This window comes from Hetaerina americana, unplaced genomic scaffold (assembly GCF_022747635.1).
Source record: "Hetaerina americana unplaced genomic scaffold, ioHetAmer1.1.p SCAF_5, whole genome shotgun sequence".
Classification (NCBI taxonomy): domain Eukaryota; kingdom Metazoa; phylum Arthropoda; class Insecta; order Odonata; family Calopterygidae; genus Hetaerina; species Hetaerina americana.
Window position 1 is genome coordinate 21,468,407 of NW_027287095.1, and position 19,244 is coordinate 21,487,650.

Sequence of the window (19,244 nt, forward strand, 5' to 3'; positions counted from 1 at the left end):
ACAATGCTGGAACGGTCACGCACAGCAAAATGTCTCGGCAGCACGAATTTCATAAATTAGTTTCGAAAACAATCTGGTGCCTTGGGGCATTTGGCAGCAAGTAGACGAGAAAGATTTTTAATTTTTTACACGGAAATTCATCCACAATTAATGAGTGAAATCAGATAGAACGGCAGATGATAGACTGTGTTCCTGTGATTAGGCACATTCGTAAAATACAGTAAGTATTAGGAGATTTTCGTGGATGCATCTGTAGAAAACCAAATTTGATTTCATGCGAAGGTGATAATTAAACGATAAAATGACCGATTGAGAATTTGAAGATTTCCAAATTCACTCATAGACTCGAGGGCCTAATAAGAACTAGCTTTAGAAGCGTCGATAACGGAATGTTTGTTTTGGTAGGAAGCCGAGAAGAATTTATCAAAACATTTCCAAGTTTAGCTTAGAATAAAAGTCAAATGATCTCATAAATGTGCTCTTTACGTTTTCCCCACGGATACTAATAATTTTATATGATTATACTCCTCCGTATGAGTAAATGCTAAAAACCGGATATAAACTACCATTTGTAAATAAAGCAATGACTTTGCGGAAGAGGCGGTCAATTAGTTACCAATTCCTTATCATAACATCAATTACGAAATTTGATTTTTTGCTTTTATAATGTATGTACCGTGCAAGCCAACGCTAAGGTGTGAATACACACAGAATAATTTTACCTAAACATGACCCAACCGCGGTTGGACAATGTAATTCTGATCCCTTATCGTTCGTGGAAAAAATGACATCTTAAATATATCTGGTATATATTTGATCATTCGAATTTTATTACCATGATCTCTCCTACCATAGTACGACGGGGCCACAACACATTTTCAACATCACTGCTAAAGAGACATCCTTCTAGTTTATGCAAGAGCTTCAATGTGTAATTTAACCTTCCCTCCGTGAGTAATTCCCAGCCTAGCTACTCTAATATTTTGGATACGCTACTAAATTTATCACATCAACGTTTTACAAATATAGCTGCTCTACACTGCTCGCGATCGATTCGGCAATTAAACCAACTTCGTGAGGATTCCGTATACTTGTAGTATATTGCAAATGAGGCCTAACTAGCGAAAGGTTACATATCTCTTTGACTTTTTCATCACATTTACCTAGCACTCTACCAATAAATTCCAATTTTTTGCTAGCTTGTCCACATATTCCCCGTATTCATTTCACCCAGGAGAGATTGTGAGTGAGGGCAACGCCTAGGTATTTAATTGAGCCAGCACATTCAATATCGGTGTTCCCAATGAAGTAGGCGTTCTTGTGGGAATTGCTCTTTTTCCAAAAATTTATGACTGCGCACTTTTTTAAGTTTAATTCAAATTTGCCCAGAGTCGCACGAGCGTTGTAGAGCATTAAGGTCATCTGATGAAGCTCCAGCGCCACGGATCACGGATATCACGGTAAACCACTGCATCAGCGGCAAATAAATGTATCTTACTAGTAACTACGGGGTCAATGTCGTTAACGTAAAGTAGGAATAAAAGAGGTCCGATGACATTTCCCTGGGGATCACCTGAAGTAACTTCTGCTGCATTTGAGGTAACTCCATATATCACTACTCCTTGCACCCGACCATTCAAAAAGTCTTTAATCCAACCCAGGATATTTTTATCTATGCCATATGCTTCCAGCTTTGTGAGTAGTTAACTATGAGGTACTTTGTCGAAGACTTTCTTAAAATCGAGAAAAATCGGGTCCACTTAAACATTGTTCTCTTCCAAAGTAGGAATGTCATGAACAAAAGACGCAAGTTGTGTCTCACAGTATCTACCTTTTTGGAAACCGTGCTGATTTTTCATTAATAACTAATGATTATCGAGGTGTCTCACGATCGAAATAGCAACTACATATATGTTCCATTACCTTGCACGAAATGGATGCGCGGGAAATAGGTGTGTGATTACTCGGTTCTTTCTTGTCTCCATTTTTGATTATTGGTGTTATGTTGGCCATTTACCAATCTCTGGGAACCTTGTGAGCTACCCGCGACTTCTTAAAATTATTTCTAGATATGGGGTAGTCTCCGAAGCTATATCCTTAAATATACGAGCAGGTATTTCATCGGGTCGGGAGGATTTTTAGACTCAATATTTTTCATTTTCCAGCAAACGTTCTATTCCATTACATGAGATTTCAATTTTGGCCATCGGTTGAACGACACGATTTGGTAAGCGATCGGAGGCATTTAGTGAGATATTGTTGAAGACGCTTTGAAATAAGGAATTAAATAAGTAAGCCTATTCCAAACTGCTGGTTACTCTTTCACCTTTATCATTTTTGAGTGAATTACAATATAATTGAGTCAATAATGAAACATGTGTATAGTTCGGTGATGCAAAACCCTTCGTCCATCAATAAGGTGCACAACATACATTACCCGAGTTTGCGAGCAGCATTAAGAAAATTGCATCTAAAATGTAGCTACTACTTGCATTTGAATTATTTTAGAACGTTGAGAGGTGTATAAAAAACTTCAAGATAATCTAAAGAGCATTTTTAAACAAAGTTAAATATTTTATTATTGCATCTAAAAAATAAATTTGGATGATAAATATTAAATTTTGTTTTGTATTTACAGATGAACAGTAAAAAGAAATGGGATACGCATGAAGAATATAGAATTAGGGCAAATATATTCTCCATATGGTTTCCCATGAAGAAGAATAAGAATAATAATTTCATATCACAAAAGAAATCAATGGTACTTGGTAGAATATGAAGTACTAAAAATGCAATCATCATGATATTTCATGCGGTTTTAAAATCATTGCTTTGCTTTTTAAGTCAAAATATTTTTGATCTACAAGATAGAATAAATGATACAACCACCCTATTTCGATTTATCTGATGGTATATTAACGGTTACAAAGAAGATAAAATAGGTGCTAATACGTTTCTCATCAAGTTCCACAACTGTTTCCAACTCATCTGCCTTGTTAGACTGAGACGTTATTGCGTGGGAAACATTTTATTTCCGTACAAGGTCCTGTTCCCTCAGTCACGTAGTCTTGTTCGCCTCATACGTCCGGGCTCGCGATCAATCATCGCACTGGGTTTTGATGTGACTGCTTATCTTTCTGACGTCAAACGTTAACTATCAACTTTAAGACCCATAAAAATGAACGCGCATCTCAGTAATGGGTGATGGAGGCTAGGAGCGTTATGATAATACCAAAATATCTTAATCTTTACATTTTAAGCTCAGATAACAATAAAAATATTGCCAGCTGTATTTTCGTCGGGACTATTGCCACCACATTACGTGGTATGAAGTATTTTAATAAATCAAATAACATTGGCATTTTCCTGAAAATATTTTTTCGGTTGGCTCAATTATGTCCTACTTGAATAAAAATCGCAATCCGCTTGCGGATAAGAGTAAATTAAACTTGAAAAGCTAAGCCCGAATAAAATTACTTTACATTAATTGAAGATATTTCCAATTCCTTGATTAAATATAATCTAGAATTCAAGGGTCCGATTATTCCGAGTAAACGTCTTTAACCACTAACTCATAACAGTTAGAAACATTTTTAATAAACTCTCTCCTTGGCGTTCTCATTAATATCAACGTTCATTTTAATACGAAACTATAAATCATTTAAGGAATTAATCATTGAGGCCATGGGGACACAAGACTTTGCCAATTCAATTACTCGTTTTCGAGGAGGGGAAGATAATCACAATACGAAGATTCCGCGCCATGTTATGACATAAATCTACCGTCCTTAAAGAAGGTGCCATTACTTCACGCAGAGTTTGAGTTTTACTAACGTAGCACATGAGTTCCACAAATATCAGGCGACTACCCGGAATTTTCCTTGTGGGAAGTGGTTTAGCTGGAGTTCGGCATAAAATTTAGACGATCGCCTTTCGTTCGGGATTATTACGAACACACGATCCCCAAAATGTCCCCACCAACACGGTGGCAAACTTTTATTTTTAATGTGTGATGCACGCATTGCCGTTGGGAATCGATCCTCCCTCACCAAAAGTTAAGTGGGGGAAACGGTGAGAGGAGAGGATGGGAATGACATGGGAGCGAGGAAGAGGTTATTTTTTTGAGTGGTGGGGACACCGGTTAGTGGCTGAACAGTTGAGGGAGAGAGAGATGGGGTATGTGTGGGATGAGGGCGGGAGATGGAAGGATGATGTGTGTGGGGCGGAACCAAGCATGCCAAGGAGGGCTGGTGGCGTTTTGGAGAGCGGCCTCGAACGTTGGCAGTGACCCGCCCCCATGAGGCGCCTCCGGAAGAGGCGCGCGGGTGGTGGCTGACGGGGGCGCTGCTCGTATAACTCCCGGGCAACAACGACCTTGCGACACTTGAACTGCCACTCAAGTCAGGGAGGGAATATGTATTGACTCCAGGGCAGTGGTGGAGTGGAGGAGGAAGAGGAAGGGATCGAAAACGGAGGAGGAAGGAAGTTCAAGGAATAAGCAGGAGCGGTTAGCTCCGACAAATGCGTTTATGAAGCTATTTTCCCGGAAGAAATCAATGTATGCGCATATTATGATGTGCAAATTAAACTGACGGGAGGAGTGGAACTACTGAAACATGAAGAATATAAAATGAGAAGGGCGAATGACTGCCAAAGAAGTCCCGCGGGTTGAGGGCTAAGTCTATGGAAGACAATAGACAGAATGAGTGGAAAATTGATTGGAATAATTTCGTAAAACAATAATTTATTAGACACCATAATAGATAGAAAGAACTGGAGATGGAAGACAGCAATGAATTACTAAAAAATGAAGTAATATATCAAGATAAAATCTAAATAGGAATCAAGAAATTCCGAGGAAACATTTGCTGGCCTCTCATATCCTGATCCCAGAAATGATTCTGTTGAACATTTTAAAACTTTGCATCACATGCTAATGGAAATATCGCATTTAAAAACAAAGTACCTTGATTCGGATGGCATTTTAATATGGCATTGCTTCGAATTCTCTCTTTTATTTATTTACGAAAAAATAATATACTCCGTGTTTTCATAGTACATATATAAAGTTTTTTAAAGGTAATATGCTAAATACAACGGGAATACATAATAGTTTCTCAACCGTTAGTGGCATACCAGAGATTTGAGATACAGCGGCTATTATTTTCGCATCACGATTTTAAATTCCGCATTTATTTCGCGTTTCAATATACTAAAAAGGTGATTCTTCAGTTTCCCGATATGACCTATTTTGATATTTTGAAAGTATGAATGCTTCATTACGCTAAGGACTCTAGCATACCATCATTCTACCTTCCTCGTTATATCCCGGATAATTGAACCTTGTGAAAAAAGATATTCATTCTACCACCTCCAACAAGGTAATTAGGGTAGTGATCCATTAATTCCTTCAATTTGTTTTTTTTGGCAATCTATTAGGATTTTCTTTCCTTGGCAACAATTAATTGGGTTAGTAGTGTAATCCTTTTACTTGACAGAATCCCATGAACAACACTCAAGTGGCTTCAAGTCTTCTATATCAACGTGATTATATTGAAACAGGGAGGAGTAATATTGGAGGCAGTTAGCGTGCTATTTTCCCTGCCTACTCCACATGGCAATGGGCCTAACCGAAATTTTCTCCTAGGAAATCGGAAAGATCTAATTACAATGACGTATCCTGAGACCATCGATGAAACTTTTGGATACTTTTATGGTTCTGTAATCGTGCGCAGCTCACTGAAAGTTACTACTCCCATTCCTTGAATCCCAACTCCAAATTATATGAAAAACGCTGAAATAAGAAAGGATAAACATATCGACCTGAGCTGGATTGGTAAGGAAATGCCCTGGATGAGAAAGACGGAATTAGAAAATTGGCAATGTAAAATGATAATTGTGTGGCAGGGGGTGAATACAAACCAGACTAATTTTTTCCCGAACATCACCCTACCGCGGTCGGACAATATTATTATGATCCCTTATCGTTCATAGACAACATGACATCTTAAATCTATCTGTTCTACACTTAATCTCTCTAATTTTAATAGCATGATCTCTCCTACCGCAGTACGATGGGGGTAATAATACATTTTCAACATCACTGCTAAAGAGACCTTCCAATTTATGCAAGAGATTAAATCTGTAATTTAACCTTCGCTCTGTGAGTGATTCCCAGCCTAGCTGCTCTACTATTTTGGATACGCTACCATTGAGTTGCATGCCGCTAATATTGAGGGGAAATGGTGTCTTGACGTGAAGTAAATGATGTGACCTGTGCAAGTATCTTTTCTGAAAATGGAGAAGTCCAGTTGCCGATAAATTTTTGTCTCGGCTTTAGAGTCTTAACATGCGACATTGAGTAAATGTAAATGAGTTAGGAGTTTCGCTCTCTGAATTAAGCAATCCATTTAGCAAATGGAGTGAGACAGCGAGCATTGAAACATTGATCGGGCTATGCGATTGGAAGTATTGTCATCATGTTATATTATTTCTTACATCAAAAAAGTAAAAGTTCAAAATTAATCAACTAAACATGGAACTGGTAGCTGCTTAGTCGAATTATGGCGTTTAAAAATGTGAACTTGATGACCTATCTTATCGAATACGCGCAGTAAATAATGGAAGTGCGACCACAAGATTCAGATACAAATATTTTTATGACCATTTTAAAGATCTTAACGAGACCATATCCTTAATAATGACGACAACTGCTAAGCGCACAAATAAAAATAAAGGCTGTGGCAATACATAAATACGTGATGCAATACATAGATATCTTTCAATATGACGATATAGTATAACTGAATAGCATCTATCGCGGTTTCATATAGTTGCGTCAGTCTAAGCATTTGCCGAAGGACAGGAAATCAAGGACAAGAAAGGAAATTTTTTTTAATGAGAAACGTATTCCGAGTGTACATTGACTATATTACACGATATTCACAGCACATTTGTTGGTCGATGCGGGCCCCGAGAATTATAATCTCCTTTGATCTCCTTTTTCAGGTTTCGTTGAGAAATAACGACGCTAATTAGAAGACTCACGTTGTCTGACCCCATCCGTCAAGGCAGATTAAAAATTGTCGCCAATATTAATCATGTGATTCCTCCTTGTCTCTTAGTTGGAGCTTAAGAATGCGATCCGAGCTCGATATATTAGTAACCGCTTATCTTTAAAATGAGTACGGCTGAGAGGCCATTCTTAAAAACCTCAGACAACAGTCATGGAACGGAAATGGGGACTTGGAGCATGGGGGCTGTGTTCAGGGAGGCTTGATACAGAGCGGCATGTCGGGTGCTACCTCCCGACTCTCGTCGGGCATTTAACGACCACAGCCAATCAATTACCGAACTTGCACCTGCTGCCTTTGTTTTTTTTGGTCTCTCTCCCATTGCCCGCATTTCTTTTTTGCACATCGCACTTCCTGTTGAATGCCAGTCGTTCGCTTAATATATCGATCGACGAAGATGGCCGTCAAGACGACCTCTCACCGCCGCCCCCCCCACCGATTTTGTAGCGTTGTATGCGGACCGTTAACTGATACACTTACTGTTACCACGGGCGCACTGGGATTCCCATCATGTCTTTATAATAATACGCACATGAGGATAATTAGCTATTTCCTCTCTAACAATTGTTTCCACGCGCATATAAGAGTCGTTTTAATTTCACTCCATGTGAATCCGTGATTTCTGAGTATTCTACTGCGACTCATGATGCTCTGCAGGAATTACAGAGTAATTAGTCCAAAAAATGTGATTTTATCATGCTAGAAAACAAGCTATGGATGACCCGATTGTTTCTATTACCGTTACCTGGCAATACACGGCAATTGAAGAGGAGCGCGCGTTTAGTAGCATCCTATTAGCCCATATATGTCGTGATTCGCGCGTTTTAATCGATCAAGAAAGAAGAAAATATATAAATCATTATTTAAGGTAAACATGAACCACTTCGCTCCAGATAAGATGAGTTAGTACGTGTCATTCAAGGCTTAAAAAAACAATGTTACTTTTTAGTACGCTTCAAAATAATTTTTTATCACGCTATTACCCTTGGAAGTAAAAGAAAAAGTACCCTAGCAAGCAATTCAAATAATTTTATGATCGCATTATTTCAACATAATATTAATTATGCAAAAAAGTAAATGGAAGAAAATATTTGGTATATTTTTGAGTAATGGGCTGAGAGAACATAGAACAATGGAATAATAGGCATAGTTCATTTTCTCAGGGGAATTAGTTTAGGTTTAAAGAAGAACAACAACATTCTAATTTTTCAGAATATCTTCAGAAAAACCCCATTAGAAGATTTAATTCTACATACTGGGTGCCATCTTAGTGATTAGGAGAACAAAAAAGACTGCAAATCATGGAAAGACAGAAGACACGAGAGCTAACTTACACGGAAAGAATTATTCAAACCTCACATTGATGAAATTCCAATATCAGATAGGTAGAGCGAATTTGAATGTCTTTATCTTATAATGGCATTAACTTTACAATCATTATAAAAACAATGAAAAAAAATGTATGCTTTAATTTGCAGCATCAGGTTTATCCTTGAAAATTTTGAAAAATCTTAAGCAAAAAAATATACGCCTAATCTATGATTTTTCAAGTATTTTTAGAATTATAGGAACTAACCATTTCTACTAAGCTACGATTTTCGTTTTAGGAATGTTTACAATGAGTCATTAAGGAATAAGATAATGTTTCCTTTAATCTTTATACTAATATATATTTTACAACATTGAATTCCTTTCAAATTATTCCTAAAATCCTTAAGTTTTAAAATCCCAGTGTGGATTCCCAGAACTTTTAATTAATATGAAAAGACAAAAATAATCATCTCTACTATTACGGTTGGCAAGTTAACCGTTATTGGGAGAGAGGAAAATGCATCCACTACTTGACACAGGAAAGATGCACGACCACGTGCCAAGTGACTTGACTTTTTTGTCATTTGAGTCCAACCTTATACCATCAAATACTACAGCAAGTTTTTACAGAAAAGTACTAAAAGTTAATTTTAGTTTTTCAGTCTTATACGAGTAATTTTATGTCAAATAATATACATAAGTAATGTAGGGAACAAATGATGAAAAGTCAAAAAAATAACGCACTTAATATCTCCCACGATTATAAAAATTACAAAATTGCAGCTACTCCACATCTCCTTTTTATGAACAGAAAAATTTAGTGGCAATACCTTCTTAATATTCTTATATTTTTGACCCATCATGCCCAAAGATAACGCAAATTACGGAAAATCCTTAGTTAGAAAATAAAATCTTACGTTTTCGCGGTTAATTAATTATCCGCAAGTAATTTCGCCAAATATCTGCAAACGATATTTAATATGCTGTATACTTAAATAAATACAGTAATTTTAGGCTAAGAATCAAATTTGCATGAGTTCATCATCGACTGACGGTCATGGCTTATTCATCAAGCTAACGAGTAGCCTGAGAAGACAGCAAGAAAGTCTTGCTCAATGCGAACGCCCAAACGTATGTCTGATCGTGAGATGGGTAGGTGTACAGGGTGTTAACCGCGCGGATGACTACGAGTAAATCATTCCTTGCCTCCGGCTAGAAAACATTCCACGAATTACACACCGACCATTACAAACCAGAGTTTCGCGGAATGATTAGGTCACGTCCCAAAGAGCCATCCCTGAAGATGATTCCCGAAACCCATTGGCGCACTAACCTTACCAAGGACTTTACAGCCAATGTTTTATTGTGAGTTCACGCCCAGCGAAAAGGAAACAAAGAATCTCAGAAAGGATTATTTTTTATCTTATCCTATAATTCAAAGAGGTCGACAAAGTATCTTTAAAATAAGATTAATCAGCGCGACAGCAGTTATAGCAACAAAAAGTTCACTTTACCACGAAAAAAAGGAGTCAGGGAAAAAACTGGAAAATGCCACTTAGTTCCGTTTATTATCTCGGGTTAAAATATGAAAAGAATTTAAACTAGGCACATAATATAAAGGAAATTGTCCTTTTTAAATTGATTTAAGAGCGTTACCTCCACCCAACCATTCGCGATCCCCAAACTTTCTCACTCGCACTACAATTCGTTTTATTACACTTAATAGCACCGAGACCTTGTGGAAATCGCTTCAGTAGGGGTCAGTTACCTTACAGAAAGCGAGGTGGAGAATTTTTAAAGAAGGAATTTTATATTCCATAGGTCAGCAGTCATTTTATATTAGTTGATTGGAGAAGTGGGTGGACATTATTAATATTACTGTAAATATTGAAAAAATAATGGTATCAGTTCTGAAAGTGTCAGAGTGAATTCAGTTGTTTCTCAAGCAGGTAGTTGTAGTTGAATTCTTCCTGTCTCTGAAGCAAATTAAAATAATGCAGAAAACTTTGAAATATTTGACGGTAAATTTGATCCATGCATATAAATAGTGTGCCTCGCAAAGGTGATACGAATGAAGACTAGGATTTCTTTAATTGACGTTATGAGAGTCGAAATGGATTGGAAAAAATCCAGGTGAGGTTGACCTATATGTGGTGGATTTGATCAAATACCTTTGGTTCACTATCAATAAAATCTTATCGTAGAGTCCTCATAAATGAACGATTTGCGGGAAAACAAACAATAAAGGATGAATTCAACGCATTGTCGATAGAAGCGACACAAAATTTGTCAAACACTATCTTGCTATAGACAGGTTCCATTCTTAACACGCGTTCAGGAGATGAAATTCAGTCTAGAAAAGCGTTTCATTCATCAAATTGGAAAAGTGAACTGAGGGTAGAAGTACTTTGACAAAAGTCTTTGAGATAAATTTATGAGTACATATGATAATATCAGATTGAGCCAGAGAGTCATTTGAGGCAAAAAATCAAATAATTAATTACTTTTAACAACAAAAATAAATTATTTGTGCTCTAAAATTTTCCCCAATTGAACTATGAATGAATATTGGTGAAACTCACTGTTAGAATTAAGAATTTCTTTCACCTAGGAAAAATAAGGAAAAGCAACAACCGGAAAATGTTGAACTCCCTATCTCTTTCGATTGGTGCTTCCCTACGATGCACCGTTTGAGTATCTTACAATGAACGAACTAATATGAGCATTCATTGAACAGTACGAATTCAACAAAAAACCGAAATTAGTTGAAATTGAAAGCTGTTCATTTCTAGTCTAATTTTCCTAACGGTTCTATAAAATGAAATAATACTTCGATTGATATGAAGCATCCTGTTTTCTTATAAAATGACAGGTTTCTTGATGGCAGGAACAATTTCTTATTTAAGAAGGCAGGTTCTTTCAAAGTTTTTTGCCATATTTCTGAAGGTAATAGAATTTTACCGTAAAATGAATGCACAGATATGCGGTCGGCTTGATAAGAGCTTATTCAATGTTAAAACATAGTTAGCAACGTCCTACCGAGTCAACCAACGACCAACCTCATCACAGCATATTATTTCAAGGTGTATATTATTTTAAAGGCTCGTTGTGATCCATAGAGTAAAATTTTCTGCTACCAAATGTACGGCCTTGGCCCCTCGAGTTCTCGGTGCACCACCAGCTTTACCCGAACTGTGAGATTTTTTCGGGTACTAGATCTTCCTGAGAAACCCCGGGCGATACAGGGAAAAGATACAGCTCGCACTCCTACCCTGATAGGTGAATTTCACACCCCTTATAGGGCTGCTAAGCATTAAGCAAGCTCTACCCTCACCTATCAAACTAATCTTCATGCCATATACTGTGGTTGAATACTTTATTGTTATTACCCCAAACAGCTCCAATATCATCCCATTAATCTCCATACACTCACTTCAAGAGCAAAAAATATTTGTTCAACAGTGTGCATGTAGAGTTCGTTGCCTTGGATTCACGACAATTAAGGTGTGAGCTAAATTATTACCATCGTTAAGAGAGCAGCATGGAGTACAATTAGAATTTATTTGTTTCTTTCGTAGGCATGTACTAAAAAAGAAATGAAAAGCGCCTAATCATAGCCGACGTAGGATTGGAGAACACTTTTTATATAAAGTCGTACGAGCTAATTGGAGCATTTCCCTCATTAGGAAGGCGAGGGCAACGCTCTCATTAGAGTGTACAGCAATGAGTCCAAATACGAATTTTGAATGATTTTCTAGCATTCACGCGGCTGGTCACCATGGATATTCAATTTTCATTCGAGTGGGATTTGCTCGTATTGTACGACAAATAGGTAATGAGACTTTCGATAGCGTGGACAAACGAATGACTAACGCGTTTTTTACTGCTTGCAAATTATAAAATCACAAGTGGTGACTAGTTGAACCAGTTTCCCGGGATAATATTCAGCACATACATGTGCCTCCGGGTCAAAAATAGAATATTTTGATGCATTTTTCATTGAAAATGCACGCAGTAGTGGATGTAAAAGTGAGAAAATTAAAAACTATCAGAAATATTGAAACTTTCCCCACAATCTCAAGCCATTGCGAATTTACTATAGGGATTGGCCACATAGCGGTCAGGGAGCGAGCAGGTCCCTGAGCAGAACTGACATAAATGCTTACGCCATGAATTTAAGCAAAAATGTCCGCATCACTAATAAAATCCCGGTAGATGTGACATTTCCAAGAATAAGGGCAATCGAAATGCGAATATTCACGAAAAGTAAACCATGAGTGTATTCACTGAGCTTATATTTCAATACATGTTATCTTTTCTATGACCAAAGAGAGGATAGTAAATTTTTGGATTGATTTTCGGTCAGATTAATACATTCATATGAATTCTGTTCAAGAGAATTATCGTTTAGCATGCGCATCGCATTTTCCCGTCGACTTTTCATTCGAATCAAGAATAAAAAAAATTTTAATTCATCATCCAAACGGAAAGGGCACACAACGGTTGGTCCCTAGGATAGGGTAAGAAGCGTATGCTCAAAATTTCAGGGTACTTTCTAAGTAGGATGAAGGTTCCAAAATAGGAAAATTGATATCAATTTATTTGTCGCGCCCCCTTCAGACCAGCGCGCTCCAATTCCAGTTCGCCTACAGTCTCAGGATTTGGATGGAGGAATAATAGAATGGAGGTAAAGGGTAGATTGGATTACGGCGAATGAGGGCAGGCGGAAAGAGATCAAGGTTAGGAAAAAGGATACAACGCAAAAGGGTGGCAAACGGGAGAGAGAAAAGGAGAGCTGCTGCGCGTGCGAGGAAAGTGAAAGTGAAGGAGAAAGCTACACGCCTAGTAATCGTGAGTGCACGCCCAAAGAAGCATGACGTATGTATATAAAGTGTTCTTGAAAAGGAGATGAGTGTGAAAGTCGAGATTTAAACATCAAATATTACCCGGATCAAATATATACGATTACATCATACAATTCACAACACAGTTTTTTATAAATTTAGATGAATAGGTTCGTGGAGATCTCAAATTGAGAGCTTCATTTTTTGCGTAAAAGCAGTTTTGACAGTATGTGCTAATTACTTAGCAGAGAATATAAAAATTAGAGATTATTGTTGTGAAAGATTGAGAGACACTGGGAAATTGTTTTACGAAGATTTTATTATGAAACAAAAATCATGGATACAATTCAAAAGGAAACTGAGCACACTTCATACGACCTGGTATTCATTAAATTCACTATTACGAACAATATTTGATCGATTGGGAATTAATAATGTCTTGAAAAGGTAAAAATCCATCCGAAAATCGGTATTGGAGAACGGAGGAAGTAAAGGATAAGTAGCATACCTGGAAAAATGGTAAATGAGTCTAAGGTATTTTTTAAACGGTCTACAAAAATATTTTTGCAAAAATTCCCTTTCTATTTCATATCTTTTTTATTTTTATCACTTCAGTTTCACACCGCACACTTCTCAGAATACATATTTGAGATTCATTTTGAAATACTAGCTTTTTAATGAATTTGGCGCAGTTAACTTACTTCCAATACTTATAAATATTTTTTTCATTTTCTGATGACACTAAGTCTCATGTATGAGTAATGTACATTCATACATAGATAGTTAAGGAGAAAAATTTCTTACAACTTTGGTTAACCCAGCTTAAATTCTGTTATTGTTGGGGCCACAGTCAGGAATAATATATAAATTAATTAGACAGAAATCTACTTGAAGTAAAGACAAAATACTGACTTTAAAATATTTAAACAATAGATTAGACAACTACATCCACTACGATGTACCGCAGAAGGTGATTTGAAACAAAGGCATACATCGAAATGAAGTGTTGTACGTAGAATATTGACCAACAATAATAATGTAAACAATGAAAGTAATTATTAAACATTCCATACATTACAACATCTAAGGGTAGAACATTTGCAATCGAGACGAGCTACTAGTAAGATCAACTACATAATGATGGCATGATGAATCAAACACCACACAATAGGTACCAATAAATACGGTTTTTATAACGCCATCCTTTACAATAATTTCTTGTCATTTATGGGGGAAATGATACAGTATGTCAGTTCCATAGTTGATTCTACTAATCTTAGCATTATCTCTCCTACCATAGCGAGACGGGGATTGTATAACTTTCAAATTCAACTAATAAAAAGGCCTGCTACCAACATGTGCGATATTTTAAAATGGAGGTAAAAGAGACGATAGAGTCAAATCCTGAAATTTAGGCTCTAGTTGCTCTTGCACGATTCGAAAATCGCTCTCGGCCTCGAAGTAGAAATACCATTTTTTACATAAAAGCATCAACGTCAGAGAACTCCGGTTGAATAGAGAAAAAAAAGCCCAACTCGTGTACGTCTTCAGACTCCGCTTCCCTTAAAATGCTGGAATGAGGAGAGCGACGGATTCATTGCCCGGCGTAAAATCCCTCCCTTGAGGCAAAAATAAGGCTCGAGGACAAGGTTGTTGGTGGCTGAAAGAGATGAAAGACAAAATGGTGGGGGAGTCGATTCCTTGAGTGGATTTTGCCTGAATTGGTGGATACGACGGGAAGAAAGCGAAGCTTTCGGTGGAACACAATATGGAAGATCACTTTTCAGGAAGGAGGAAAAATGAGGATGAAGTTGCAAAAGGGAAGCACGATGGGGGCAAACGAGGGATAAAAAGAGCTGGATTTCTTTTACGATATTCTGTTTTCCGCATAGACGAATTAGAGTTATTGTTCCTCTTGTTCTCAATATTAAATATTATGTTTTATAGTACTAAGGGTGCTTAAAAACAACAATAATTTCATTTGTACTTGTCTCGTATCACAAAACGGATAGAAAAAATTAGCAAACGTCTCTCTATAGAACGAATTCCGAGTGAAATTTATCGAATATCATCCTAGTGCTCCCTTTTTTTTAATTCAGCAGCGGGTAAATTTTGAAGACGTGCAAACTTGCCATATCTTACTTGACAAATTTGTAGAGTAATGCAATATTGTCTAAATAAAATTTGGAAAAAATTATATGCCTTAGTACAACTGTTCTTTGTTTTACTTAATACATATTAATCAATTTCAATGAGAACCACAATTTTTTATTACATAACATGAATTTTAATTATGTATGTAGTAATCAATCCGAAGGTCGGTTTAGTAGGTGATGGTAGAGATCACCCAGTACTAAGCCCTATACGGCGTGTGAAAATTCACACATCAGAGTAGGGGGGCCAGTTCCTTTCCCTGTGCCGGTTATGGTTTCCCAGGAAGACCTGGTACCCGAAAAATCACTTAAGCTATATATATATATATATATATATATATATATATATATATATATATTAATATATACACACATATATATATATATATACACACACACACACATATATATATATATATATACACACACACACACACATATATATATATATATATATATATATATATATATATATATATATATATATATATATATATATATATATATATATATATATATATATATATGCTTTCGTAGACGTAACACGGAAGTGCCGAATAGTACAATACACAGTAACACACAATATAGAAACACAAAAAAAAGAACACTCACACGTTATTTCTTGATATTTCGACGGAAACAATCCGTCTTCATCTGAAGATATAGAAGTAACGACATTACTTCTATATCTTCAGATGAAGACGGATTGTTTCCGTCGAAATATCAATAAATAACGTGTGAGTGTTCTTCTTTTTTTGTGTTTCTATATTGTGTGTTACTGTGTATTATATATATATATATATTCAAACAATCCAGCTATCACATAAATTAAAAGACAATGAACCTGCTCTCATAGAAATAATTCTGGGATTTTAAGGCACAGAGATCACAAAAATAATAAATCGTTCCAATTTTTATGCATGAATAAGCAGAAAGTAGAAATTTCTAACAATTGAAAAGTTAAAGTTGCATTTTTTTCCGAATTTTAACCCGGCAATATGTCAGCCTTTCCGCAGCCTACCAAAATTTATTGGCGAGCTTCCACGGAATCAAAGTGTATCCTTTGCTGCGCCGAATAATCGAAATGAAAAACACAGGCCTGAAAAAATGATAAATCGGCACGTGTACTAGGAGCGATTAATGTCCTTGTTTGAGCACATGCCTTGGGGCAATGACGAAGAGATAGGGAGAAGAGGGATATCAATGGTTTGCGCGGAAGAGATGTCATAGGGGTGCGTTAAGTGAGGAAAGGATTCAGACGGAGACATCTACCTATTATTCCAACCGCTGCACGCGGCCTAAATCCCAACATGACCCAAATTCGGTGGAGCGGATTCTCCCGCCTGGCCCGGGAACCCTCAACAACTTCCCGCCCAGCGATCCCTCCCATGCCCCGCCTTCAACGAGACTCATCATTGGCATGCTGGCTACAACAGGACACACGGCGCCACCCTTTAAGACTCCGGGAGATTTCTCCCGCCGCCGAGAGCAATTTCCTCGTCTCCAAGCACCTCTCACCACATTCGCAACGTCACGTCAGAACTGGGCGTCTCCCTTCAACTCATATCCCACCCTCTCCCACAGCTCCATCCCTCCCTTTTCGAGCCTAGGGGATTACGAAGACGCGGAAGGCACCCTTCCATGGGACCTCCGGATTGTTTTGCCGAACAGGTGTCTCTCGAGGGTGGCAGAGGAATCGGGGGGGGGGGGGGGGTTGGAGAACTCCGTGTCAGGGTAAAAGAAGAAGGTCCTTACTCGGGAGTCGCGGAGCGTTCGCTCATATCCCTCACGTACCCCATCTCATTTCCCTCTTTCCCCTGGTCACTTCCCCTCTCCTCTCGAGTCTGCCACCTCTTCAGTTTTCATATAACTCCACCACCTCATTTCGTTCTGTCACTTCTGCGAACTTCTTCGAAGATTATTTCCCTCCTGCGAGTTTGTTCTTCCAGGAATATAAAGGTCCCATCCCACAGGAGCATGTCCTTTTTCAGTACAAAAATCAAAAATCTCAGCGGCCAGGGAAGATTCCCTTGAAATCATGAATTTGATAGTTGTTCGAATTGAACACTTTTTTATATCATATGCCCCGTGAAGGTCTAAAAATAGCCTCAATTTCTCGTCTATGTATTTTTTTCTTTTTTTAAAGAGATTTTATTTCTTTCATAATGTTTAATAGTATTTGAAACATTTTTAGAGGTCAGATACTAAATATAGAGTAACTTCAAACAACTATTACATAACATTGGATATTTAATGGAAAACGATGATAGAGAAACATTAAAATGAATGTATTATTACTTTCTGCGCATTAAATGAAACATTACGTTATTTCAAAAAGAAAACACCTCCAGACATTCAGAGGGAAACAGATTACCCGAAATCCATTCTGCCGCAGGTTGTCCGATCCACTACCAGTAATTAGTCAATCACTGGTACAAGGGCTGTTATTTATATTTTGAGCCTTGACAACACCAAGTGCTTTAGACGCCATCTGATGTTTCCATATGACGGTTTGACCCGTTTAACGCTAACTTTCGTCAGAACATTTTGCCGTTTCATCGTAATTTGTGTTGTTTACAGTGACTCGAAAATTTTGTCTCAGCGAAAAAATGAGTTAACTCGTTAACACTTTCGTGCAATGACTTTTTACGACTTTCGACGTGGATTATCAAGACAGGAGGGCATCGATCAACTTACTCCCACTTCTGGGGATAAAGCCCCATCCTTTGTCTCTGTGAAACGCTGGTATAACGAATTCCATCATGGCCGCCGTTTGCTCAACGACGAAAGCCTTGAAGGTCGTCCAAAATCAGTTGTGCCAGAAAACATTAATGTTGTGCAGGAACTAGTAAATGAAGATCATCATGTGACTTATCGCAAGATTGAGGCATCCTTGGGGATTAGTATGATGAGCATCAATAAGATATTACATGAACATTTAGCAGTGAAAAAAATTTGTTTGCTTTGGATCCCGCATAGTTTGACAAAAGCTTAAAAAGATGCTGGTGCCAATTGGTGCAAAGAAATGCTCAATAAATACAATCGCGGTGCTTCAAAAGCTGTGTATAACATCTACACAGGTGACGAATCTTGAATCTATGCGTCTGAGCCCGAAACAAAAAAATAATTCACTGTACGTATGGGTCTTCCAAGACGAGCCAAATCCGACAAAAGTGATTGGTGCACGAAGCACATCGAAGTAAATGATCGCATGTTTCTTCGGAATAACTGGACACGTGGCAACCGTACCATTAGAGCAACGTAGAACCGTAAATTCTGAATTTTACGCGAGCATTTGTTTGCCAGAAATTCTTGGTGAAATGCGAAAAAAAAAGCGCCAACGAAGGATCATTCTTCATCATGACAATGCAAGCTCTCACATATTGGCTGAAACAACTACGTATTAGACTGACCAAAACGTCGAATTGATTGGACATCCTTCGCAAAGCATTGATTTAACGCCAACTGACTTTTTATTCCCGTTTATCAAGAAAAAATTGCCTGGCCAACGTTTTTTGGCCCCTGAAGAAGCCGTTTATGCAATCAAAAAGCATACTATGGCAGTAACTCAATCGGAGTGGAAAAAGTGTTACGAAAATTGGTTCGAGTGCATGAAAAAGTGCATTGATTATCATGGAGAATACTTAGAAAAATAATAAAGTAATTTTCAACAATACATTAACGTCTTTTCATTATTAGGCTGGAAATATAAATGGTAACCCTCGTATCTGTGGCAGCTAAGGCAATACTACCTTGCACAGTTAAGCTTGATTTTAATTCGCGAAATACTACCTTTCCCACGAAAAATGTATAACTGGCTAACTGTCAAAGGGAATGGAAATAAAAACTGATTTCTGAAATTT